General features: G+C 44.8%; 2 protein-coding genes across 8 annotated transcripts in view; one reads left to right on the forward strand and one right to left on the reverse strand.

Moving 5' to 3' along the window:
• Positions 1 to 11,153, reverse strand: part of RAD52 (RAD52 DNA repair protein) — a 37,109-nt gene extending 25,956 nt beyond the window's left edge. For 3 of the 4 annotated variants that reach the window (XM_032796768.2, XM_032796769.2, XM_032796766.2), the window contains exon 1: positions 10,873 to 11,153. The gene's annotated coding sequence lies outside the window, so the exon portion shown is untranslated. Of the gene's footprint in view, positions 1 to 1,097; positions 1,125 to 10,872 lie in introns of all 4 variants that reach the window. The other variant, XM_075069451.1, reaches the window with a different exon arrangement.
• Positions 11,154 to 11,257: 104 nt separating this feature from the next.
• The window catches only part of ERC1 (ELKS/RAB6-interacting/CAST family member 1), a 633,604-nt gene continuing 617,376 nt past the window's right edge, over positions 11,258 to 27,485 (forward strand). For all 4 annotated transcript variants that reach the window (XM_032796761.2, XM_032796763.2, XM_075069542.1 and 1 more), the window contains exon 1: positions 11,258 to 11,391. The gene's annotated coding sequence lies outside the window, so the exon portion shown is untranslated. The remainder of the gene's footprint in view (positions 11,392 to 27,485) is intronic.

Here is a 27,485-nt window from a genome sequence, read left to right on the forward strand (position 1 = left end):
CCGCCTAGGTAAGGCTTGGAAATCACCTAACTGGAATGGATATGAGCAATCACTCAAAGAAGAAAAGACAGTTACTCACCTTTGTAATTGTTGTTCTTCAAGATGCGTTGCTCATATCCATTCCAAACCCACCCTCCTTCCCCACTGTCGGAGTAGCCGGCAAGAAGGAACTGAAGGGTGGCCGGGTTCGCTGGGGTATATATCCAGTGCCATAGCGGTGCCACTCCAGGGGGCGCTCAGCCGACCTGCCGAGTGTTACTAGGGTAAAAAAGTCTTCCGACGAACGTGCACACGGCGCGCGCACACCTAACTGGAATGGATATGAGTAACACATCTCGAAGAACAACAGTTACAAAGGTGAGTAACCGTCTTTTACTGGTCAGTGAGGCATCAATTTGGAATAGGTAAACCATGGGAGCTACTATGCTCCAAGTGTGCAGGGCCATTAATCAACTTCTGCTATGAAGGGTAGTGAGTCTGGGAAATGTGTAGGACATAGTGGATGGTTTTGCTGCAATAGGGTTCCCTAATTGCGATGGGGCGATAAATAGCACGCATATCCCCATATTTGTACCAGACTACCTTGCCAAAGAGTACATAAACAGAAAGGGATACTTTTGAAAGGTGTTGCAAGTGTTGGTGGATCACAGGGGGTGTTTCACCGACATGAATGTAGGATGGTTGGGAAAGGTTCATGACAAACGCATCTTTAGGAACTTGGGTCTGTTAAAAAAGCTGCAATCCGGGACTTTCTTTCCAGACCACAAAATGAACAATGAAGACATTGAGATGCCTATAGTTATCCTGGGGGACCCAGCCTACCCCTTGCTCCCATGGCTCATGAAGCCATATGCAGGCTGTCTGGACAGTAGTTAGGAACGGTTCAACTATAGCAGTGGTCCCTAACCTTTTTGTGGCCAGTAGCACATTCATGTTTTCAGAAGCCAACAATTTTTCAAGGCTTATTTTGTATTTGTACATTAAATAATACGAAAATCATATTTAATATTACATAATATATGAATCTATAAGATAAGGGTAATTTTACATGTAAAAGGTATTAATTAAATTATTCGGCAATTACTCTTTCATCTTACCATGTGAATTTGCTCTTTTTTATCTACCTGTAAGAAAAATTAAGGAGTTTTTACAAAACAAATATCAAACAGTTTTCATCTTGTTTATTTTAACAAAGTAAAACATTGTTGAACTGCTGGTCCAAATATATTTATTATTCTTACTTTAACATAGAATGAAGCCTGCAGCCCCGGAGTTCTCTGTCCCCAGCAGGTGCGGGGCCCCGGCTTCTCTCCCCTGCTGGGCACTAGGCGGGCCCCACGCCTGCCGGGGACAGAACACAGTGCCTGCAGCCCACAGCTTGCAGCCCTGGTGTACTCTGTCCCCAGCAGCGCGGGGCCGCGGCTCCTCTCCGGTTTAAGCCGCAGCTTCTCTCTGGCTTAAGGTGCGGCCCCTAGCCTGCTGGGGACCGAGAACATCGGAGCCCGCAGCCTGCAGCCCCGGAGTTCTCTGTCCCCGGCAGGGGTGGGGCCGTGGATAGCCGGAGAGAAGCCGTGGCCCCACCCCTGCCAGGGACAGACAACCCCGGTACCCGCAGCCCCGGAGAGAAGCTGCAGCCCTGTGCCTGCCGGGAACCGAGAACACCGGTGCCCGCAGCCCCGAAGAGAAGCTGTGGCCTCCCGCCTGCCAGGGACGGAGAACACCAGCACCCCTAGCCTGTGGGCCCCGGAGTTCTCGGTCCCCGGCAGGGGCGGGGCCGTGGCCTCTCTCCCCTGCTGGGCACTAGGTGGGCACACATAAATGCCCCAGCGGGCGCCATGGCGCCCGCGGACACCGCATTGGTACCACCGTTCAGCACTGAGGTAGCCCTAACAATCCTAGTATAGCAGTTCACCACTGAGGTAGCCCTAACAATCCTCCTCCAGGTACTGCTCCCCATTCCAAGGAATTTCCCATATACAAGGTAGGCAATGATACAGAAGCCTTCATAGAAAATTTCAAAAGGGCATGCCTTAGATACAATACCCCTATAGACCAGTATATGGTGGAGCTGAGGCCGCAGCTCAGTGGACCCTTAGCAGAGGTTGCAGCTGAAATACCTAAGGAACACATGAACGAGTACAAACTTTTAAAACAAAAAGCCAGAATCAGAATGGTGCTAACACCCGACCATATCCATCAGCGGTTCAGAGCCCTAAGGTGGACACCAGACGTGGCATTTTCCCGACACGTCTACCACATTGTAAAAAATTGGGATGCCTGCAAGTGTTCAGTCTCTGGAAGATCTGTCTCTCCTAATGCAAATGGGGCAGTTCTTAGAGGGTGTTCCTGAAGAAATAGAAAGGCGCACTCTAGAAGGGAAGCCCAAAACTGTAACCGAGGTGGGGGAGATTAGAAACAAATGAGTGGAGGTGGTGGAGAAGAAAGCTAGTAGCAGTTGGAGCAGATACCAGAAGGCATAACCCGAGACATTACCCCACCATCAGGGTCAGCCCAAAGCCCCAACTTGCAAGGAGGAATCCTCCACGCAGCCGGGGAGGCCTCAGATGCCCTCTCGTCCCACCACCCTACTCTCCAACCATCCACCTCGCCCAGCCCACAGTCAGCTGCGTGATGCTTCAAATTTAATGAGCTGTGGCACGTGAAGGCCAACTGCCCCAAAAGCACCAACCAACTGCAACTCATCACCCTGGAGTCCCACCAAGAGCCTTCAGGCCCAGATGTTTCGCAAATACCCCCAGAGTGAAGGGAAACTTTGTGGGTGGGAAGAAGATTACTGGATGGAGAGACACTGGTGCACAGGTGGACTCCAAATTCATCGACCCAGAGGCCCAAGTGATGGTGCAACCCTTTAAGGTCAACTCTTGACTTGCCAACAGCCAAGTTGCTTGTCCAGTACAAGGGGCTGGTAAGTGACATGGACGATTATCCCATTTCCATGCTGCTGGGAGAAGACTTAGCCAACCATGTGAGGCTAACAAAAAGGGTGAGAATGGTCACCCACAGCCAGGCTAAACAGGCCTCCACACCTAACTCCATTCCTGAGCCTCCTACAGGAACCCAGCCAGTGGTGGTGGAACAAGACCCCAGACCAGAGTCTATGGGAACAGTTGCAGATCCAGTTCCTGGGACCCAACCAGAACCAGCCCAAGAATCAAAACTGGTGGAGCAGTTAGCACTAAAGTTTGTGCTTGCAACCCCACAAGAGTCAGAGGAGCCAGCACCAAAGGGCACCACAGAGCCTGCACCTGCAGCTAAACCAGCGCAAGAGGCTCAACTGGAGCCTGAAATACCACCTAGTGTACCAGCGGAGAGTGGTTCACAGTCAATGGAAACAACCCATCACCTGCACTGCTTCCAGTGGGACCAAGCCCAAGTCCACAACCCAGTGAGGAACTAATGTCTCCAGCATCAAGGAAGCAGTTCCAGACAGAGCAGGAAGCAGATGAGAGACTCAAGGGAGCTTGGACAGTGGCACGGAGCAACCCACCGCCTCTCAGATCTTCTAGTAGGTCCAGGTTTGTTATAGGACTCTTATACAAGGAGACCCTTTCTGGTGGGCATAAGGAGGACTGGCATCCTCAGAAACAGTTGATAGTTCCAACTAAGTATAGGGAAGAGCTCTTGAGCTTAGCTCACGATCACCCTAGTGGCCATGCTGGGGTGAACAGGACCAAAGACTGTTTGGGGAGGTCATTCCACTGGGAGGGAATGGGCAAGGATGTTTCTTCCTATGTCTGGTCTTGTGAGGTGTGCCAGAGCCATGGTAAAGCCCCAAGATCAGGTCATGCCCCCTCTCTAGCCACTCCCCATCATTGAGGTTCCATTTCAGTGTGTAGTTGTGGATATTCTGGGTCCTTTCCCTAAGAAGACACCCAGAGGAAAGCTGTACATATTGACTTTCATGGATTTTGCCACCCGATGGCCAGAAGCAGTAGCTGTAAGCAAAAGCCTGAGCCAGGCATTGACAGATATTTTTGCCTGGGTAGGTTGGCCCTCCAACATTCTTACAGATTTGAGAACTAACTTCCTGGCAGAGACCATGAAACTTCTTTGGGAAGCTTATGGGGTAAACCACTTGGTTGTCACCCCTTACCACCATCAAACAAATGTCCTAGTGGAAAAGTTTAATGGGACTTTGGGGGCCATGATATGTAAATTCATGAATGAGCACTCCAATGACCGGGACCTAGTATTGCAGCAGTTGCTCTTTGCTTACAGGGCTGTACCGCATCCCAGTTTTGGATTTTCACCTTTTGAACTCGTTTATGACCACAAAGTTAAGGGGCCATTATAGTTGGTGAAGCGGCAATGGGAGGGGGTTACATCTTCTCCAAGAACTAACATTTTGAACTCTTGTAACCAACCTGCAAAACACCCTCAAAGACTCTCTAGCCCTTGCTTGGGAAAACCTATGGGATGCTCAGCAAGTGCAAAAGGCCTGGTATGATAAACATGCCAGAGAGCTTTCCTTCAGAGTAGGTGACCAAGTCATGGTCCTGAAAGTGCTCCATGCGAATAAGATGGAAGTGTCATGGGAGGGACCATTTATGGTCTGAGAATGCCTGGGAGCTATTAATTACTTCATAGTGTTCCCAGACCCTACCCTAAAACCTAAAGTATACTGTGTTAATTCTCTAAAGCCCTTTTATTCTCGAGAAATCAAGGTTCTCCAGTTTACAGCCCAGGAGAGAGAGGATACTGAGTGGCCTGAAGGAGTATACCATGAAGGAAAAAGCAATGAAGGCACAGAAGAGGTGAACCATTCTATGGCCCTTGGGCGTAAGCAGCGACAGCAAATCCAGAAGCTGTGCACCAGCTTCACGCCAATGTTTTCAGCCACCCCTAGATGGACAGAATGGGTGTACCAGTCCATTGACACAAGTGATGTTCACTGAATTAGATCCCAATCCTACAGGCTGGCTCCTCAAGGCAAAACCATAATAGAAAGGGAGATCAAGGACATGTTACAGATGGGTGTAATCTGCTCCTCTGAGAGTGCATGGGCCTCTCCAGTAGTTCTGGTTCCCAAACCAGATGGGGAAATCCACTTTTGTGTGGACTACCATAAGCTAAATGCTGTAACTCGCCCAGAAAACTATCAAATGCCACACACAGATACGCTACTGGAGAAACTGGGATGTGCCCAGTTCATCTCCACCTTAGACTTAACTAAGGGGTACTGGCAAGTGCCGCTAGATGACCCAGTGAAGGAAAGGTCAGCCTTGATCACCCATGTAGGGCTGTATGAGTTTAACGTGCTCCCTTTTGGACTGCGAAATGTACCCGCCATCTTAAAGAAACTGGTAGATAACCTTCTGGCTGGATTTGGGGAATTTGCAGTCGCCTACCTTGATGATATGGCTATATTGTCAGATTCATGGGCAAAACATATGAAACATCTCCAAGCTGTCTTCCAGCGCATAAGGGAGGCAGGATTAACTGTTAAGGCCAAAGAGTGTCAAATAGGCCTAAACAGGGTAACGCACCTTGGACACCAGGTTGGTCAAGGTACTATCAACCCCCTACAGGCTAAGGTAAATGCTATCCAAAATTGGCCTATCCCTAAGTCAAAGAAGCAGGTCCAATCCTTCTTGGGCTTGGCCAGGTATTACTGATTTGTGTCACACTACAGCCAAACTGCTGCCCCACTGACCGACCTGACCAGAAAATCACAGCCAAATGCAATTCCAGTGGACTGAAAAGTGTCAGAAAGCCTTTAACCAGCTTAAGGTAGCTCTTATGTCTGACCCTATACTGAGGGCCCTGGACTTCAACCAACCGTTCATCGTAACCATAGATGCGTCCGAACATGGTGTAGGAGCAGTTTTAAATGCAGAAATAACCAGATCAACAATTCCATCCTACCATGTTTCTCAGCAAAAAACTTTCTGAGAGTGAAAGCCACTGGTCAGCCTCAGAAAAAGAATGTTACGCCATTGTGTATGCTCTGGAGAAGCTACGCCCATATATTTGGGGATGGCAGTCCACTTGCAGACTGACCATGCTGCACAGAAGTGGCTTCAGACAGTCAAAGAGACTAACAAAAAACTTCTCTGGTGGAGTTTACCTCTTCAAGACTTTGATTTTGAGATACACCACATTTCAGGAGCCTCTAACAAAGTGGGTGATGTGCTCTCCCGGGAAGGTTTCCCAGAATCAGCTGAGTAAAAATGTCCCTGCATTCTAAGTCATTGTAGTCCTTGAAATGCAGAAAGTACTGATTAGTTCTTCATGTAATTATTAGAGGTGCATATATCTTATTAACTCTGTTTTCTAAATCTCCAGAAAGAAATCCCAGTCGGTGTGGACCCACCCTGAACCAGGCTGACCAGCACCATCTGTGATTTGGGGTGTGTGATAAATAAAGGGGGAGATCTAGCCAGCCAGTTAGCTGTAAAATCCCTCTTGGTAGCTGTTATTTACTTGGTTTACCTGTAAAGCATTAAAAAGGCCCTCAGGTAAAGGAAAAAAAAAGTGGGCACCTGACCAAGAGAGCCAATGGGAAGGCTAGAATTTTTAAAAATGGGGAAACAAAGGGAAAGTTTGTCTGTCTGTCGCTCTCTCTGGATTGGAGAAACACAGAGCAGCAATGCTGTAAGTAGGAAGGCTACTGAAGGTTTGAACCAGGTATGAAAAATTATTTTCCATACCTAGCAGGATTAACTGGGATAGGGAATATTTAGGTAGACACAATCAGGTTATTTCTTTATTTGGCCTGTGCTAACCCCAGATGCTTTTGTTAGTACTGACCACTCACTTGGTAAGGCAACTCTCCCATTTTTTCCATGTGCTGTATTTTTATACCTGCCTACTGCATCTTCCACTCCATGGATCTGATGAAGTGGGTTATAGCCCACGAAAGCTTATGCCCAAATAAATTTGTTAGTCTCTAAGGTGCCAAAAGGATTCCTCATTTTTATTATTTACAGGTAATTCTCTTCAAATTTGCCTTGTAATGGTCCCAGGCAGTCCCCCCTCCCCCTCCATCATCAAGGAAAGAGATGCACAGAAATATAGGTTTTGCACTATGCTCCAAAAATGATCATGGCTCTACAGTTTTTTACCCTGACCTGAGCTGGCAGGAAATTCCACAACCAAGTATTCTTCTTTAGTACCTATTACTGTAGTACCTTAACACCTCATAAGCTTTTTAAATGTGTCAGAGTAATCCGCTTGTAGGTTGTTTTTAAAAATAAAGTAATTGTTTTGAGAAGGCCAAATCAAAGAAATTAATGTTGGCTAGAGTTCTGCAAGTGGTGAGGTAAATGTGGTTTATTCTTATCTCTTGTGGTAAGGAGTTCCACAGTTTTCACCCAGCTGCTGAGAAAGTTCTCCCTGTGGTTCACAAGTTTCCCTGTAATGGCTACCAGTTTCACTGTTCCAACTGAGCATAGCTATTGTGGGAAATGATCATCCAAGGGCCACACATTCTATATACACCTCTACCCTGATATAACATGAGTTTGGATATAACATGGTAAAGCAGTGCTCGGGGGGGGGGAAGGGCACTGCGCACTCCAGTGGTTGAAAGCAAGTTTGATATAATGCGGTTTCACCTATAACACGATAAGATTTTTTGGCTCCAGAGGACAGCGTTATATCAAGGTAGAGGTATGTGTGTGTGTGTGTGTGTGTATATATATATATACACACACACAGACAGACTAAAACAAATCTTCATGCAATCTGTATTTCACAATACTCTTATTTTCTTCCTCCCCAGCATGTTACCCCTTTTTTCAGTATGTGATAAAAAATTTCCTTCAGAGTGAGGGAATGGTTTGCTGAGTGAAAATCTCTTACATTCTTTCAATAACAATCATTCCACAGATCCCACCCAGAGCAAGCTAGTCAAACGTGAGCTCAAAGAGGTACTTAGCTGGCTGGTACTGCAGAGAATACAATGCATTCTGTTCTAAATTCCTATTTATCCCATTTTTCTTATTTTTAGATAATCTATAATTATATACGGTATTTCCTTCTACAATATTTCCTTCCCACAGCATTTTACAGACAAACCAATATATAAACTATATGCAGATAGCTGCATTTCAGTGGTGTATAGAGTATTCTTTGAAGTGGAACATTGTACATGTTTTTAACAGGGCACAAAAATGTTGCATAACAGTTTAGGACAAACTGGGAATGTTACAGCATCAAACTGAAATTGCAGTGGAATTTAGATAGTGTGTGTAAATGTTATAGGGGACTTTTTATTATGCAGCTTACTTGACACAAGTCACCTTTCAAATTGGTCACATCATTATTTTAAGTTTCACATTTGTAAAATGATGTAGAAGAAAATGGTTTGTCCTGGAGAGCAGACCCTTATTGAGCACACACTTGGTGTTTAAAAATCTCAGAGTAACTTTAAATTTATATAACTCCTTTCTTCCAGAAGAATACCAAAGCGCTTTACAAACTCAGACTGAGATACCAGTTCTACACAAACCAATTCAAGTCATCTCTAGAGTGAAAAACATAGGTGTGTAACAGAACACAGGAACACTGTATGATTGTTTGGGACTGGCAGTGAGAAACACAATATCCATGTGTAAGTGTTATGGGAATTTAGTTTGGTAGAATGCAATTACCAGAATAGAAACATCCTTGCTTTTATAATATTAAAAGTAGTATGAAGTCATTCAAGCCACAGGTACTTAAAAATGTAGTTGTTACATCAGGTACAAAGATAGCATTTCAAGCAGGAGGACAGTAAACCCTAAATGAATCTGGGATATTAGTAAGTACTGACTATAAATCTCACTCTTTTGAGACTTAAATGTGCATCTTATTAAAGTAACATTAATATTCTTTACTGAAAATTATTTAAGTTACAAAATATAGTCTTTAAACTTGAGGCTGCTAGAATACTTCAGTCCTGTGCATGACCCAGTACCCGTTTCCTTCAGATCACTTTTCCCCTTAGGTTGCAGCTGACGTATGTGGCAGCACATGCTGCAGGCTGTCATTTATGCACAGCTTTTCCTGTTTTCTACTAGAGAAGGGGCATGCTGTCTCAGCCTAAGTCTACAGTTAAAATGGTGCTTTGGCGCAGCTGCCACCGCTGCAGTACTTTAACAAAGACACCACAAGTCACTGGAAGAAAGCTCTTCCATCAGCTTAATTAATCCACCTCCCTAAGAGGCGGTAGTTATGTTGGCGGGAGAAGCACTGTCTACATGTGTGTGTATGTGTGTGTGTGAGGTCAGTGCAACTATAGTGCTCAGGGGTACAGCTGAGCAGCAGTTATACCAATATAGGTCTATAGTGTAGACCAGACCTTAGACTGTGTTGTAAAATATTTTGTATGTTAGACAGGGCTTGGGTTGGTACATAGCAGTATGGCGTATTGGTAGCGCTCTCACTTAAAAAAACCAAAAACAAAAACCAAAAACCCAGTCTCTAGCTTTCATGATCGCAAAAACACATACCAACGCAGAGACATCTAGATCAGCCCATAGAGTCTGTAGCAGTATTTCTGAAAGGTGTGAATTACTCTACACTGCTCAGATGTTTGGTGATGATAATTTAAGGGTATGTCTACACTTACAGAGTTTTGTGCTGTAAGTTTCACTGGTGATAGTGAACCAGTGAAAGTAAAGCACTGGTTTGTGTGCTCATTCAATTCCTCGGGTGTCAGAGTGCGTTTACACTACCAGCACTTCCATCCCCTATGAGAGCAGCGCTGTAAGACAGCTATCCCATGGTGCAGCTCTCTCCATAGGTCTTGTGGGAAGAGAGAGGGAGTAGAAGTGCCCTGTATTGCCCTGCTTAGTCTCTCAGGAGCCCCATTACTTCCTTGTTTCTTCTGTGGCATTTTTTTTAAAAAAACTCCTGCTGTCTGGCTGCTTTCCTCACTACATCTACAAACAAAAGGGAGCTTTAAACTTCCCAGGGCTCTACAGGTGGAGGGGCAGATGTCCATGCATCAGAGCAGCAGAGATGATGGCCAGAGCAGCAGAGATGCTGGCCAGAGTGGTCGCTTTTGGAACAGTAGGATATCCTCTGGAGGCCAAAAGGTGTTTACATTGCTATAATGTTTCTTCACTTTCACAGCAGTGCAAAAAGAACAGTGGTAAGAGCTGTACACCTCTTGTGAAGGTGGTTTTCTTCACCGCAAAAAGTCATTAACAAATGTAAAAGCAGCAAGGAGTCCTGTGGCACCTTATAGACTAATAGATGTATTGGAGCATGAGCTTGTGTGGGTGAATACCCACTTCCTCCGCTTTTACAGAGCCAGACTAACACGCCTACCCCTCTGATCATTAACAAGTGTAGACGCTCCCAGAGTTTTAGCACAAACATGGGACTTTTTGAGCTTTAAAGGGTAGACATACCCTAGGTGTCCACAGTATCAGCTATTTCATCCTCCTTGTAAGAAAGGAGCAGGAGAATCCTACACCTACCCCAACATCCCATGTCAGGGTCATAAGGGGCTTGGCCTTGGGAGACGCCCTCGCTCCTTCTACTCCCCCAGTCGAGGATCACGTTGATCTGAACGACCTACGGCGAAGACGTCTCATATCGACAGCTCGCCGGGGGACGACGACGGCGCCAAACTCTGTGAGCAGAGAAACCTCCTTCCCCTCCAACTCCGCCCCCGAGCGCGCGGAAAGCCGTTACCGGGCCAGATGCGACATTAGCGCCGTATCCATAACAAGGCCCCGCGCGCTGGGCCGAGAGGCGGCGTCTGCATTGGCCCCGGCAAGGTGGGGGCGGGCGCTGCCCCAACGGGTCTCTCAGCCAGTCACGGCGGGGGCGCGGGAGAGCGGCGCTTGTGCATCCACCAGGAGGCCACATAAAGGGCGGGCACCGCCCTCCCCCCCACGGGGCCGGATCTCTCAATACCTGTGCGTGAGTGGGGGCGGGGCTCGCTCGCTCCTTCCTTCAGCAGCAGCAGCAGCTCTCCCCTATGGGCAACGTGGTTACGGCAAGCGGAAAAAGACAAACTTCCCGCCCACACTGGACGCGCCACGGACGACGTTGACCTCGTGACGGTCTTTGTGCAGCCACTTCGGCGCGCGCGCGCGCGCGCGCTCAGGATCCAGGAGCAGCAGCGCAGCGGTCAGACTCTCCCTAGCTCGCGCGGCGCAGGCGGTGATCCAGTGGGAGAGGCCCGCGCAGGGGCGGAGCTCTCGTGCGCAGCGTAGGGGGCGGGAGCTTGGTGTGTCGCGCGGCGGTGGCAGGAGGGCGGGGTTCGCAGGTTCGCGCCGGAGGCGGGACTTAGTGTCTCGAGCCGGGGGCGCGGGAGGGAGCCCAGCGGGCGGGGAGGAGCCGAGCGCGAGGCTGGCTGGTGTCGCTGCCCCCGTGCTCCCCCCTCCGTCGCTGACAGGCAGCAGCCGGAGCCACCGGGCGGGCGGGCAGCAGGTGAGAGACGGGCCCCCGCGACCCGAGGGGAGCCTGGGCAGGGCCTGCGGGGTCCGGGAGCCGCCGGCTGCGGGGTAGGATGCGGCCGGGATGCGAGACTGGAGCCCAGGGGGCGGCCTGGTACTGGGGGATCCGCCGCTAGCTCAGGTGGGTCTCGCCCCGGCAGTGGCCGAGACCCCTCCCCCCCCGGTCGGGTGGCCTGTCTGCAGGCGGGGAGAACAGGGGGGTTCGGGTGGGGCTGGGGGCGGCTGAGAGGGAGCGGACTCTGCCTGGCCCCTTCTCTTCCCTGGTGGCGGGGGAGGCGCGGGGCCTGGGGCAGCCCTGCCGGCGCCTCGCACCCGCTGTAGCTCCTCGCAGCCGTGTCTGACTGGGGCGTTGTGTTCCTTCTGCCCTCAGACACTTCCTCCCCCTGCAGGACAGCACGGGGAACGGCAACAGCAGGGATCGCATCGTAGCAACCTGCCTCTATTTCCTCCCGACGGGGGACGAGGGGGGTCTGTGTCTTCTCTGGTGACATTACTCAGGGCTTGTGGGTGTAATAAATGTATCTTGACTCTTTGGTTTTTGTGTCCAACACAGTAGCTCTTTCCCTCCCCCCCATTTTGAATTCCAGTTATCCAACCCTAGTATTTTCCTTTGGTAACTGCATTTAATGTCTAATGTAAAAAAAATTATTTATCCTTAGATAGGGCAATCATGTTATCTATTGTGTTAGTCTATCATGTTAGTCTGGAGTCGGGTGGCACCTTAAATACTAACAGATTTATTCGGGCATAAGCTTTCGTGAGTAAAAAACCCACTTCTTCAGATGCATGGAGTGAAAATTACAGATACATGCATAAATATATATTCACACATGAAGAGAAGGGTTACCTTACAAGTGAAGAACCAGTGTTGAAGGCCAATTTAGTCAGGGTGGATGTGGTCCACTCCCAATAATAGTTGAGGAGATGTTAATACCAAGAGACGGAAAATTGCTTTTGTAGTGAGCCAGCCATTACCAGTCCCTATTCAAGCCCAAATTGATGGCATCAAGTTTGAAAATGAATTGTAGCTCTGCAGTTTCTCTTTGAAGTCTGTTTTTTTAAGGTTTTTTTGGTTGAAGAATGGCTACTTTTAAATCTGTTATTGAACAGATTTAACATGAACATCTGTCATGTTATTTATGGTATGAATGTCAGATACACTGTTCGGCTTGAGGAACAGGAGTACTTGTGGCACCTTAGAGACTAACAAATTTATTTGAGCATAAGCTTTTGTGAGTATGCATCTGATGAAGTGGGGCTGTAGCCCACTAAAGCTTATGCTCAAATAAATTTGTTAGTCTCTAAGGTGCCACAAGTACTCCTGTTCTTTTTGCGGATACAGACTAAAATGGCTGCTACTCTGAAACCTGTGTGTCTTGAGGTATTTTTATCCAAACCATGCAGAATCTAAAGTGTCATTACAAAATAATGAGTTTTTAATCTGTGGTGGCTGTAAATTAACCTTCCAAATGAAAAGTGAGTGTAAACTGATAGAGTGCTACGTTCCTGAGTCTACAGACATATTGAAACAATAGCTCTGGGAAAAGTGAATTTGCCTACTCCCCCTATCACTTTAACTAGGGTATTAAATCTAAAGTCTAATTATGAAACTATGTGTTGTCATCTGCAAATTTTATCATGGATCATTTAATTATAGGCAATGGGGAATGGTATGGGAGTAAAGCTGATGGTGTTAGGGAAAATTTGGGAGTAACTTTAAGGTAGCGTGTGTAGAGATAGAAAAAGAAAGCAGAGAGATCCACAAAGACAAAGTAAGGAGGATGGTGAAATAAGAAAAGAAGCAGACATATCAGTTGGTAAAGGTAAGAATATGTGTGTCATATTCTGTCCTTGATTATTCTGCAGACCTCCCTTTTGTCTTTGGTTGAATAATGGTAGTGCATAGTTCTGCACTTATGCCCTGGCCAGCTCTAAAGAGTGAATTTGACACCCCAGAATGATATTATCGCTTTGTCATTTAGCTCAGTACTGAGTAGAGTTATATGAGACTAGTTTAAAAAACAAACAAACAAACTAGCACCTTGACTATACTAATATGGCTAGGGCGGTAGTATATAGTGAACATTATAAATAAAACTTGCAGTACACACGGCCACTGGTGGCTAATCTGTGATCACTTGTAATGGGGGAGCTGTGTGAAACACAGCACACCTATAGTCACGGCACAGCCCAAAAAGTTGGGATAGAGCATGATTCTTGAATGCTACTTAATATGATTGGATCTTTTCCATGGTGGCTGGCCAAAGTTTATTAAAACAAGTTTAGCTGAAACCAAGTGAGAATAAAAATGTTAAAAAGAGGCCCTGTTTATATTACAGGAAAACTGTTATCCAGGAATGCTTTAAAATCTTTTCTAGATGAGAACTAGCACTGTTTCTCTGGCCATGTTATAAACTTTTATTAGGCCCTTATTTCACCAATAATTGGTTAGTGGCATGACTTGCTAAATGGTTACTAACTTGTGAATTTCATCATGGGCTACTCCTCTACTGGTCTAATCTGGCACACAGTTGTTAGCCCAATACCTCAACAAATAGTTTGCCTCAGTTTTAATAAGGGTGATGAGGAATTTAGAAGTAGTGGCAGCTTGGCTAATGGCAATGAGGATATGGAGATAGAAATTACCATGTCTGAGGTGGAAGGCAACTTCAAACAGCTTGGGACCAAATCAGGAACTCCGGATAATTTCCTTGGATGGAAATTAAAGGACCAGTGCATGAAATTGCAAACTCAAGAGCAAGGATTTTAATGAATCTGTAAACTCAGGAGTGTAACTTATTACTGGAGAATTGCTAAGATAGTACCTATTTTTAGGAGGGGGCAGGGGAAAAGTGATCTGGGAAACGACAGGCTTGTTAGTTTGACCTCAGTTGTATGCAAAGTCTTGGGTCAGAGGTCCCCAAATTGCAGTGTGTCCCCTTGGGGGTGTGGAGGAACATTTGGGGGGGGTGCAGCGGGGCCAGGCCAGTCCCTGGGGGAGGCAGGGAGAGAGTGCCACCTGGTCCCTCCCCACCTCCTACTCTGCTCCAGTCCCACGCCCAGCCTGAGCCCCTGGCCGTGGCTCCGTTCCTGGCTGAGGGCCAAGGGTGGAATGGGCTGGGAGTGAAGCTGAGTCCAGTTGCTGACCCCCATCGCAGCCTGGCTGCGGCTCCGCTCCTGCTCTCAGCTTTGGGCCCTGGCAATGGCTCCATTCCCAACCCACTCACAGCCCCAGACCCACTTCCAGCTGTGGCCTCGGCCTCGACCTTCTTACCCCTGTCTGTATCTCTTCTCCCCCTGCCTCCAGCTGCACTGACAGGTAAGAGGGGGCATGACCCTCAAATGTTTGGAAACCACTGTCTTAGAACAAATTTTGAAAGAGAAAGTAGTTAAAGTCATAGAGGTAAACAGAAATTGGAATAAGATGCAACATGGTTTTACAAAAGGTAGATCTTGTCAAACCAATCTGATCTCTTTCTTTGAGAAGATATCTGATTTTCTAGACAAAAGAAAGGCAATAGATTAATCTACATGGATTTAGTAAGGCGTTTGATACAGTTCCACACGAGAAGTTATTAGTTAAATTGAGTAAGATGGGGATTAATACAAGAATTGAAAGGTGGATAAGGAACTGGTTGAAGGGCAGACTACAGCATGGTATACTGAGAGGTGACCTGTCAGTCTGGAGTGAAGTTACTAGTGGATTTCCTCAGGGATCGGTCTTGGGACCAGTCTTATTTAACATTTTTATTAATGAACTTGTTGCACAAAGTAGGTGTGTGCTAATAATAAAATTGGCAGATGACACAAAATTAGGAGGTATTGCCAATCTGGAGGACAGGAATATTATACAAGAAAATTTGGATGACCTTGAAAACTGAAGTAATAGAAATGGGATGAAGTTTAACAGTGCAAAGTCATGCATTGAGGGACTAACAATAAGAATTTTTGCTATAAGCTGAAGACATATGAGTTGGAAGTGGTGGAGGTGGAGAAAGATCTAAGTGTATTAATCAATTGCAGGTCGTAGTCATCCTGTACATGTGATGTGGCCATAACAAAGGCTAATGTAATCGTAGGGTGCATTAGGCGAGGTATTTCCAGTAGAGAGAGAGAAGTGTTATTACCATTATACAAAGCACTGATGAGACCTCATCTTGAATACTGTGCAGTTCTTGTCTCCCATGTTTAAGAACGATGAATTCAAACTGGAACAGGTTCAGAGAAGGGCTACTAGGATGATCCAAGGAATGGAAAACCTGTCTTATGAAAGGAGACTCAAAGAGCTTGTCTTGTTTAGTCTAACCAACCAAAGGCTAAGGAGAGAGATGACTGCTCTCTATAAATACATCAGAGGGATAAACACCAGAAAGGAGGAAAAGTTATTTAAGATAAAGAACAGTGTTGGCAAAAGAATAAATGGATATAATAAACTGGCCTTCAATAAGTTTAGGCTTCAAATTAGACGCAGGTCTCGAACCATCAGAGGAATGAAGTTCTGGAACAGCGTTCCAAGGGGAGTAGTGGGGGCAAAAAACCTAACTGGTTTCAAGACTGAGCTTGATACGTGTATGGAGGGGATGGTATGTTGAGATTACCTACGCTGCCTTGTGGCCCATCTGCGACTACTAGTGACAAACATCTCCAACAGCTGGAGATGGGATGCTAGATGGGGAAGACTCTTCTTTTGCAAGTGTGTGTCTAGCTGGTGGGCCTCACCAACATGCTTATGGTCTAACTGATTACCATGCTTGGGGCTGGGAAGGAATTTTCCCCAGGTCAGATTGGCAGAGATCTTGGGGTGATTTTTTTTTTTTTTTTTTTTTTTTTTTGCCTTCTTCTGCAGCTATTCCAGAGCACTTACCTAGATATGTTACATGGAAGCTATGGGTAGATTTAAAGCGTCTGACTTGTTTTGCTGGACAGCATATGTTCACTTTAGTACAGACACATGCAACTGTCCAGATAGCTGTATTTTATGATTAGCTGATGATAATTTCTACAGTGAAGATACTGAGACAGCAAAACCTTGTCTGATGGTAAGATCGAGACCTTGCTGACTCTCCTGGAGTGAAGAGAACATTCAGGTTCATTTAGATTTTTCTAAACGTAAACAGAACGTGTTTCAGGGAAACCTCTAATCATTTTGCTGGAAGCAAGATTCAGCATACTGCTGGCCAGTGATGAGAGGCTATAAAGAGCTTAACAAATAAAACTGCTAATGTCTTTTCAATGCTAGAAAGCAATATTATTGCTCATCTTGCAAGTATCTCATGTATCTATGGCTGGGTCACAGTGCAATTTCAGGAGGTGGTACATATGTTGCTCTGAACAAATGCCTTGTCTACACTAGTAAAAATCAGAGTTATAAATACCTACCTGTGTATAGTTACTGGTGGGTAGCAATGGAGGAAGCAATAGTAAGAGCTTGGTCTTTTTTACTGCCATTGGCAACATGGTTACAGTTATGATTCTACTGTTGTAGTGAAATTAAGGGTCTACTTCCACCCAGAGTGAGGGGGGGAGAGAGAAACTATATCACAATTGCTGAGGAAATATTTCTGTTATTGTATGTGCACTATGAGAATGAGCTACGTGTTACTGCAGTCTTCTAATCATTGTCCTGATAAAACCCCATTTTTAAGTCAGAAGAGTAAGAATTATTTTAATCAGAGTTAATATCACTGTTGGTGTTCATCCTTGATTGATTTTCATTATTTATTGGTTTTTTTTGTTATAGCATCTGGTTTCTTTAATTTATTGTCTTGTACATATTAATTTTTATGTATCACGTATTACATGTTGGTTGGTGCTAAAAGTGTGTGGTTCGAGTCTTGACTTCTCCACCCACAACAATCTGATTCCTAACTAGTGAGTAAGAAGACAGATGTCTCTGGAAGGAGAATTTGGGTGATGACTCTAATTTGAATACATTTACCTGATTGTGTTTGAGAATAAGCTGACAGTAATAAAAACACCAAGCTAGTGCTTCTATGCAAGCCTGGAAAAGACACTGAGTGCACAACAGTTTCCGCAAGGTAGGAAAGCAGTACTAAGTCGCCTTGTCTTGATTTGCCTGGTATTAATATTTTGGGGTGAAGGTCTTTTGGGCTGGAAAAGGTTTAATCTAAAAAGGTGGTGTTTTTAAAAAAAAACAACAACAAAAAACTGAACTCAGCGTAGCTTTTGTTTTTATAATATATTTGATTATATAACATTTGTGAATGGTAAAAGGTCTAAAGAAAAATGTCCATTAGCAGAAACACAAATCTTTAAAGTGAAAATAGTATGTAGCAGGTTGTTCCTGATTACACCAGATTTTATTGTTAATTCTAATAGATTTCGTGATAGGAAATATGTATCTGAAGCCAGGGTAGAGACCTGAAATGAGCTTTGAGGCAGAACGTGGCTCTGCCTTTCACGTACAGAGGATTGTGGGTGGTAGAAGTATATTCTGATTTTAGAACAATGCCATTTTCTGCTCATTGCTGTCTTGCTTTAAGCTAGGTTTTCCCCTGTGCTGATAAATGAAGGCTGTAGGCTGCTCTCCCCATTTTTTCTTAGTAAAAATAATCACTCATACAGTAACTAGTTTGAGGAAGCTTACAGCAACAAGGTGTAGCTGCTTTGTTTCTGCTATCTGCTAACAAAGGCAAGTGATGAATTGGCAAATGGAAAGCAGAGCTGGATCCAGAAAGAGGAGAGAGAAATCAGATTATTACATATTCCAGTTATTTCAAAGTGTGGTGTATGTAACATCTTACATTTTATTCTTCTTTAATTAATCTATCAAATTGGGAGACTTCCTAGGGTGACTGTCATTTGGGGTTACAAAACAAAAACACTTTTTTATTACAAGTGAGGTAGTTGTGTTCTTCCTCAGACTGTTAGGGTCAGAAATTGTTGTCTCCATGTTAATGAAGCAATTTTATGGCAAACCAAGGTCACCATTATTGAAAGATTTTCTTGAGAAATTTCTCTGAGACATGAAAGAAGTACAGTCACAAGTCAACCCCCTCCTCCTCACAGTGGCTTTTGTTGGTTGGCTGATTGTTTCAGATAGGTGAATTTAAAAAAAAAGAAAACAATGAAATAACATTCAAATTAAAATAAAAACCTAATTTATAAAAGAGATGTGGAATTGGTGCCAAAGCATTGTATGTCTGGTAAAGAGAAATCAATCTTTGATTGCTATTTTTGTGTCTTCTTTCCTTTTTAATTTTCTTCATGCCTTTCAGTCTCTCTTGTTGTCAGGGCCACAGGGATAACTAGTATTTGTTTTGAATGTGATAAATAAGTACAAATTCCATTGATACAACCCCTTGTTTATATAGGATTTTCAGCACAGGTTGATTTGGAAACATTTCTCCAGACAAACTGCCTTTTCATCCCTTTCCCAAATGTATTATTCACTGGTTCACTTTAACAAGGAGCAGTGATCCTTCCTCCCTTGTCAATTGAATTAAACCCCCAGATTCTAGAATACAGAAATAAGACAGTTACTGTTAATTCTGTACTTGTGTGCTGTGCACAAGATAATAGCAGTTCGTTAGTCTCCTATTCATTTTGGTTGGGACATCTGTAAATTGTTGTGAAATTTGTCTTTTCCTAAGGCACTCAATCACTGTGTAGTGAACATTGCTGTTCATAAAATGTCTGGAAGTTTTCACTGGAATGGAATTTTTTTATATATTTTTTGGGAAAACCCTTTCCCTCTTTTTTTTCCTGACACTGTCCCCACCCTTTGTTTTTAATTCCTTTATGTAGGCCCACTTTCAGAATCTTTCCAGTGAATTCAGTTACATTTCCACCAGGCACCTAGTTCTGAATTGACTAAGATGTTGTTGCTTTCCGTAGCTCAGGTAATTCAATTCCCATGAGTGGTAAAGAGGAGTTTCCCTACCCACTAAGCAATGCTGTTTGAGAGCTGAATTAGCTCTCACCTCTCATTTTCACTAAAGGTGTAAAAGAATATATCTGTATGGTAGATATCACATCCTTATGATACAGCAGATTGTGTGTCATCAGCTACCTTCTGTTACTTGGGAAGTTACTTTTCTATCAGGGACATGACAGTCATTTTCATTTTCTAAAGAAGCTATTAATAGTTTGACAAGATGCTGGCTAAGGCAAAGAGGAGGCAATTTCTTGAATCTATGTTAAGTTTGCCTTCTGGAGTGATTGAGTTACAATTAGCACACCAGAAGTTTTTAATAAGACTACCTTAAGTTTATTATTCAGAAGTGTTAGCACTTCTATTTTCCAGTTTTGTACTATAGCAATATTGATACGGTTTTTCCTGTGTCTTCTGTAGCTTAGAGAGGGCATACGTTTTTAGGAAAATGTTCTGATAAACTAAAATTCACAGGACAATACATTTTTAGTCCCTTTTACTTAAGACGTAGGGCTTGTCTATACAAAAGTTTGAGAAAGAGAATCAAAATGAACTAAAGATGTGAATTTAAAGTGGGTTAGTTAAACCACATTAAATTCCTGTGTGGACAGTGTCCTTCTGAATTTAACGGGTTTAAACTGGGTTAAGTTCAATTAACCTGGTTTGAAAACAGTTGTGTATACTCGGTACAATCGGTCACAGTGCATTAACTCCACATTTATTGCAAACTTTGGAGTCCTTCTGCAAAGTGAACTAAGTCTGCTGCAAATTGGATTAGTTCTATGTGTTTGTGTGGACACAATGCTGTTGTGCACCATGTGTCCATCAGCTGTCACACACTGCTGTGTGAATGACAGTTACTGACGTCTCTCTTTCCCTGTGTGCTCTCCTCTGCTTTGGTATTAAGTTGCCAGGATGTCCCTGTCATAGTTCAGGGCAACTGTACCTCTGTTTCCCTTCTGGCCCAGAAACGATATGTACTTATAGGCTTCTGGCTCTTCAACTGTTACCACTCTTGGGTTGAGATCCATATCTCTCTCCCTTCTAAACTTTTTTTTTTTTCCAGGCTGCACAGTTCCCTGCACACAGTTGTTCCCAGCTAGCCAGACTACTTAAACAGCCAAGTATCAGAGGGGTAGCTGTGTTAGTCTGGATCTGTAAAAGCAGCAAAGAGTCCTGTGGCACCTTATAGACTAACAGACATATTGGAGCATAAGCATTCGTGGGTGAATACCCACTTCGTCGGATGCATGGGTATTCACTCATGAAACCTCATGCTCTAATACGTCTGTCAGTCTATAAGGTGCCACAGGACTCTTTGCTGCTTAAACAGGCCCAGTGTAGGTGCTTTGCTTTCTCTTCCAAGGCTAAAAACATAACTGCCCACAATTAAGTTACCACATACTTCTTTATAAGCAAGCACATTTATTCTTAAGGTGAAAACATTACAGAGAAAACATTCAAAACAATAAAATAACCTACACACATACTAATAAGCTTGCCAGAGACCACCCCCTCAGCTCCAGCAAGGACTTGAGCAGGAGTCATTCCTTTGGACCCTATAATGGGGTTTCCTGTGGTTACAAGTTCATAAGTCATAGCATAGAACAAATGCCCAGACTGCGCAGATCAGCCTGGTTTTTTTTTTGTGTGTGTGTGTTTGTAATTCAACTTGGGCCTTTGATCTTCAGCCTTTGGGAACAGCTGATTAGCAGAAAATGGTGCTGTCTTCAGGGCATAGATTCAAAAGTTTGGATCGTTAAATATCTGGTGGAAGGCATTTGGATTCACCTCCCCCTAGATATTTCCCAGGAATTTCACTTTGCACACATGGTCCGAAAAAAATCATTCTCTGCCCCATTGTTCAATATAGTCCTGTGATCATCCTGGCCTATAATAATATATAACCATGGCATTTAATACAATGGACTCAAATATATATATAAATGTTATTCAGTAAGGCAGTGGTACCCAACGTGGTGCTCGCGGGTGCCATGGCGCCTGCCGGGGCATTTGTGTGCCCGCCTAGTGCCCAGCAGGGGAGAGAGGCAGCGGCCCAGCCCCTGCCGGGGACAGAGAACTTCAAGGCTGCAGGCTGTGGGCACAGATGTTCTTGGTCCCTGGCAGGCACAAGGCCGCGGCTTACGCTGGAGAGAAGCCACAGCCGGGGAGAGAGAACACCAGGGCTGCAAGCTGTGGGCTGCAGGCACTGTGTTCTCTGTCCCCAGCAGGTGCAGAGCCCGCCTAGTGCCCAGCAGGGGAGAGAAGCAGGGGCCCTGCACCTGCTCGGACAGAGTAGTCTGGGGCTGCAGGCTATGGGTGCCGGCATTCTCTGTCCCTTCTCCAGCTTCTCCGGGGCTGCAGGCTGTGGGCGCTGGTGTTCTCTGTCACCGGTAGGCGCCGGGCTGCAACTTCTCTCCAGCTTCGAAGCCGGAGAAAAGCTGCGGCCCCGCCACTGCCGGGGACAGAGAACTCCAGGGCTGCAGGCTTCATTCTATGTTAAAGTAAGAATAATAAATATATTTGGACCAGCAGTTCAACAATGCTTTACTTTTTTAAAATAAGTAAGATGAAAACTGTTTATGATATTTGTTTTGTAAAAATTCCTTAATTTTTCTTACAGGTAGATAAAAAAAAAAAAGAGCAAATTCACAAGGAAAGGTGAAAGAGTAATTGCCGAATAATTTAATTAATACCTTTTACATGTAAAATTACCCTTTTTATCTTATGGATTCATATATTATGTAATATTAAATGTTTTTCGTATTATTTAATGTGCAAATACAAAATAAACCTTGAAAAATTGTTGGTGCCCACCACACTCTTCTGAAAACATGAATGTGCTACTGGCCACAAAAAGTTTGGGGACCACTGCAGTAAGGTTTTTCAAGGATACTTCAGGAAATGGCCACATCTGTCCCACCATTTAAAAGCTGCAGGGGGCCAGATTTTTCCAATTTATCTCTGGATTCCACTGTATCAGCATTGCTGTGATTCCACTCTAGAAGCCCTATAGAATGCTTTGCGCAGCTGCATGGAGCTGTGCTGAGACAATAGTTCTTATCGCTGTCTGGGATGAAGCGTCAGTACTGGAAGCAGTTGTGAATAGAACAAAAATAAAGATTTGTGTATCATCATTGCAAAGCAGGTGAGTGGGGTGGTGACCAGTGCTGAATAAAGACAAGCAGCTCAGAAGGACATATATTAAAATTAGTGATGACAAAAAAAAAATCCAGCTGGGCACATGTAGCAGAACTGGACAGGATTTTACATAACTACGTAACCACCCAACACAGAGAGGTTTTGGAATCTGCAGCCTTTTCTCTTCCCCTCTTCCCTCACCTCTTTCTTCGTCCCCCCTACCCCCACGAATAACTAGCAAGACTGAGGTAATAAGCACAGGGAGGCCGGTGGGGAGCTGTTCCCTAACAGTCAGAATCTCCTTGGGACTGAGGTCCCAGATAGAAAGCCAACTCGATTCCTGTGCTGCAGCAATGAGCCTGAATCCCAGCCAGAAATCCAGACCAGGACCCAAGAGGCAGATCATCTGGCGGGAACTATAGTGTGTAAGAGTACCTATCTTTACAATTTATTATTTTTGTGCTGCCATGCTAACTTCTGTTATGGGTGCGTCATGGCCTCAGTTATGGTAGGGGGATGTGAGCTAGGATCCTTTGAGTCTCCAGCCCCGCCTCCCTCCTTTGCACACACTGTCTGCTTGGTCACCCTGCAAGTGTTTCCAGGTTGGCAGCTGCTCCACCTGGGTAATTTCCCTTTGTCATATGCTAAAGTACTGACTGTTGATTGTTTTGAGGACCATGGAGGGCAAATACCCATCTACTTATTTTCCTTCTCTTCTCTTCTCCTCCCTTCCCCTCATGTGTCCTGCCCAGTGAATGCTCTTCCTCTGCCTTGCTCCCCACAAAGCCTCCCTGAGCAACTCCTGTTTGTCATCTCAAAATGGTGGTTGGCAGCATGGTGCAGCTGCAGCCTCTACCCCATTCCCCTTCCACAGCAGATTCAGTGTGCGCAAGATTCACTGAGATGATTACAGGAAAAGTTTGCTTAGTTTCTCAGTTTGCATGAGATACGCATGGATATCACATGCCTGTAAAGATACAAAAATTACTGCTCCCCACGGAGATACAAATGTCCTGTAACAAGCATTCTTATGGGAAAAGAATTGACAGTCATTGCAGAACCCTATCTGATTTTCTCTGTACTTTCTTCATGTCTGCAGAGGAGATGAAGCAGAATCTAAGACTAAGAAATTGCTCAGTTTTTGTCCTAATGTTATGGGGGATAGCCAAATAGTGACTTTCCCCTGATAAAGCTCACAGCTCCCTTTTACGTCTGCAAGAGACATTTCAGGGGTGGGGGTGCATCTTGGTGAATAAATTTTATAGCATATCATGCCTGCCCTTTTCCTTTTTGAATAAGGCCATTCTTTGCCTCCTAGTCACTGGTCTCACTGTAATGTCATTGAGAGTCAGGACAGCTTAACAGGGTTAATTACCCAGTTCACATCCAGATGCTGCCTCCTGCTTTCCCTAACACATGGTATTGGATGGGTATGAAAGCACCTCCAAGGCAGAACACAACTGCAAAGCCAGACCAGCAACATAATTCCCATCCCCAGCCTCCAAGGCATAGTGGCAAAGCCAAATAGTATATATTGCGCGCACATACACATCCCATTGCACCCAGCACTCTCCTTAACATCTCTGAGGTTCCAGAATCTCAAGAAGGTAAAGTCATAAATGTATATTAAAAAATGCTATCATAGCTTGTCTGGAATAGGAACAATTGCAGCCTTTTTTTTCTTGCTTTCACAGCCAGCACACGTGTAGTTGCATGACCCTCAAGACCAGGGCTTCTATTGACTGCTGAGTGGCTGGCCAACCTGAGGAGACAAAAACTGAAAACTTGGGACAAAATGTTGTGGATCTCATTACATAATCTTTACTATTTTTTTAAAATTTATTTATTTAAGATATGGAGGCAATATTTGTGGCCACAAAGGGAGCTTTCACAAGAGATTGTGGCAGTGGCCAAGGTTAGTGTGGTAGTTGCTAGGGAAAGTATTACCATGGCCAAAGAGAGTGAAAAAAGACATGGAGATACAGAGGCAACTCACAGGTTCAATACTAAGCCAAAATGCCGTATTTAAAAGCATATTACTGTTGGGGCAGCAGACACAGCAGTCCTGTAAACCAGGATTCAGTCATGTTCTTCAGCCCCTGGACAATACACAATACTGGGAATCATAAAAGATTAGGGTTGGAAGAGACCTCAGGAGGTCATCTAGGTCAACACCCTGCTCAAAGCAGGACCAATACCAACTAAATGATCCCAGCCTGGGCTCTGTCAATCTGGGCCTTAAAAACCTCCCAGAATGGAAATTCCACCACCTCCCTAGGTAACCCGTTTCTGTGCTTCACCAATCGCACAGTGAAATAGTGTTTCCTAATCAACCTAGACCTCCCCCACTGCAATTTGAGACCATTGTTCCTTGTTGTCATGGTACAATTCCCCATTCTGAACCTTAGCGTCCAAAAGATGGGGTACCAGCATGAATTCCTTTAAGTTCAATTACCAGCTTAGTACTTGTAGCGCTGCCACCAACCAGGAATTCTAGTGCCTGGTACACTCTGGTCCCCCCCAAAACCTGTGTCCGGGGCCCCAAGACCCAGACCTCTGGATCTTAACCACGGAAAGTAAACCCTTCCTCACCGTTGCCTCTCCCAGGCTTCCCCTCCCTGGGTTACCTGGAAGATCCTGTGATTCAACTCCTTGAATCTTAAACAAGAGGAAAATGCACCTTTCCCCCCTCCTTCTCTGTCCCCCTCCCAGACTCCCCTGAGAGAGACAGTAATCCTAACACAGAGAGAATTAGCCTTTTTCTCCCCTCTCTCCTTTCTCCCCACCAATTCCCTGGTGAATCCAGACCCCGTCCCCTGGGGTCTCACACCAGAATAAAAAACAATCAGGTTCTTAAACAAGAAAAGCTTTTAATTAAAGAGAGAAAAATAGTAAAAATTACCTTTGTAAATTTAAGATGGAATATTTTACAGGGTCTTTCAGCTATAGACACTGGGAATACCCTCCCAGCCTAAGTATACAAGTACAAATTAAAATCCTTTCAGCAAGGTACAGTTTTGGACCGACCCCTAGGGCAATCTGCTTGATACTTGCTGCCAACTAGACATTGAGCCGTTGATCACTACCCATTGAGCCTGACAATCTAGCCAGCTTTCTATCCACCCAATAGTCCACTAATCGAATCCATACTTTTTGAACTTGCTGGCAAGAATACTGTGAGAGACCATATCAAAAGCTTTGCTAAGTCAAGATATATCACGTCCACTGCTTTCCCCATATCCATAGAGCCAGTTATCTCATCATACAAGGCAATCAGGTTGATCAGGTATGACTTGCCTTTGGTGAATCCATGCTGACTGTTCCTGATCACCTTCCTCTTGTCCAAATGCTTCAGAATGGTTTCCTGGAGGACCTGCTCCATTATTTTTCCCGGGACTGAGATAAGGCTGACTGGTCTGTAGTTTCCCAGGTTCTCCTTCTTCCCTTTAGGGATGGGCACTATATTTGCCTTTTTTCAATTGTCCAGGACTACTCCCTATTGCCATGAGTTTTCATAGATAATGATCAGTGGTTCTGCAATCACATCAGCCAGTTCTCTCAGCACCCTCAAATGCATTAGATCTGGATCCATTGACTTATGCATGTCCAGATTCTCTAAATAATCCGTAACCTGGTCTTTCACCACTGAGGCTGCTCACCTCCTCCTCTTACTGTGTTGTCCAGGACAGCAGTCTGGGAGCTGACCTTGTCTGTGAAGATCAAGGCAAAAAAAGGATGGAGTACTTCAGCTTTTTCCACATCATCTGTCACTAGGATGCCTCCCCCATTCATTAAGGGTTGCACACTTTCCCTGACCTTTTTCTTGTTGCTTACATACCTGTAGAAACCCTTTTTGTTACCCTTCACATGTCTTGCTAACTGCAACTCCAGTTGCGTTTTAGCCTTCCTAATTACATCCCTGCATGCTTGAGCAATATTCATATATTCCTCTGTAGTCACTTGTCCAAGTTTCCACTCCTGATAAGCTTCCTTTTTGTGTTTAAGCTCACCGAAGAATTCACTGTTAAGCCAAGCTGGTCGCCTGCCATATTTGCTATTCTTTCTGCACATCGGGATGGTTTGTTCCTGTGCCCTCAATAAGGCTTCTTTAAAATACAGCCAGCTTTCCTGGACTCCTTTCCCCCTCATATTAGCCTCCCAGGTGGTCCTGCCCATCAGTTCCCTAAGGGAGTCAGTCTGGTTTTCTATGGTCCAGGGTCTATATTTTGCTACTCTCCTTTCTTCCTTTTGTGAGGATTCTGAACTGAGTCATCTCATGGTCACTGCTGTCTAAGTTGCCCAGGAATACAAGTAACTCCTCCCTACTGTTCCATAGCAGCAGTGCTCCCAGAGGCCATTTCCTTCACGGAGTGAACAGACAATGCATCTGGGCACCCAGCTCTTCTGAACCCTCCGGCACTCCTGATAACTTTGAGCTGAATCATCCATCCTGTTACCCAGGATATATTTATGTGTATGGCACACCACATTAATATGTATTCAGGAATGACATTAACTACAACTGTGAATTGTATTTCTTTTCCCAGAATGCTGGTCACTCATGCTAAGATACGTCCCATAACACTCAATAGCTGAACTTTTCTCTTGGCACAAGCAAATACAGAACTAGTCAGAAACAAAATGTATGAATAGAGTGTCTTGGTACAGGTAGGAGGTACTTCTACACCCCAAAAACTCCTGGAATGTGGTATCCAAAACAAAGATAAGGTACAGGATGGTATGGGAAAACAGGTATAGACTGGTGGGTGACGTATAGCATGCTCTCAAACTTGTAAGCAACTGTGCTGTAAATATAGGTAATCTTAGATGCATATTTTTGAAGCAGACCTTCCATGTAAGGTAAGTATTGTGAGATTGCTTCCCAGAAAGTGTGGTATATGTGTCTCCATTTCATTCTGTAATGCCTTGTCTTTGGCTAATAAGATGACTAAGCTTGGCAGTTTGGTTTTCAGATATTTAAAATATCAAACCATAACTGGTAATTGGCTATACCTAGTTACCAATCCTCAGAA

The sequence above is a fragment of the Chelonoidis abingdonii genome, chromosome 1 (genome assembly GCF_003597395.2).
Source record: "Chelonoidis abingdonii isolate Lonesome George chromosome 1, CheloAbing_2.0, whole genome shotgun sequence".
Lineage (NCBI taxonomy): Eukaryota > Metazoa > Chordata > Testudines > Testudinidae > Chelonoidis > Chelonoidis abingdonii.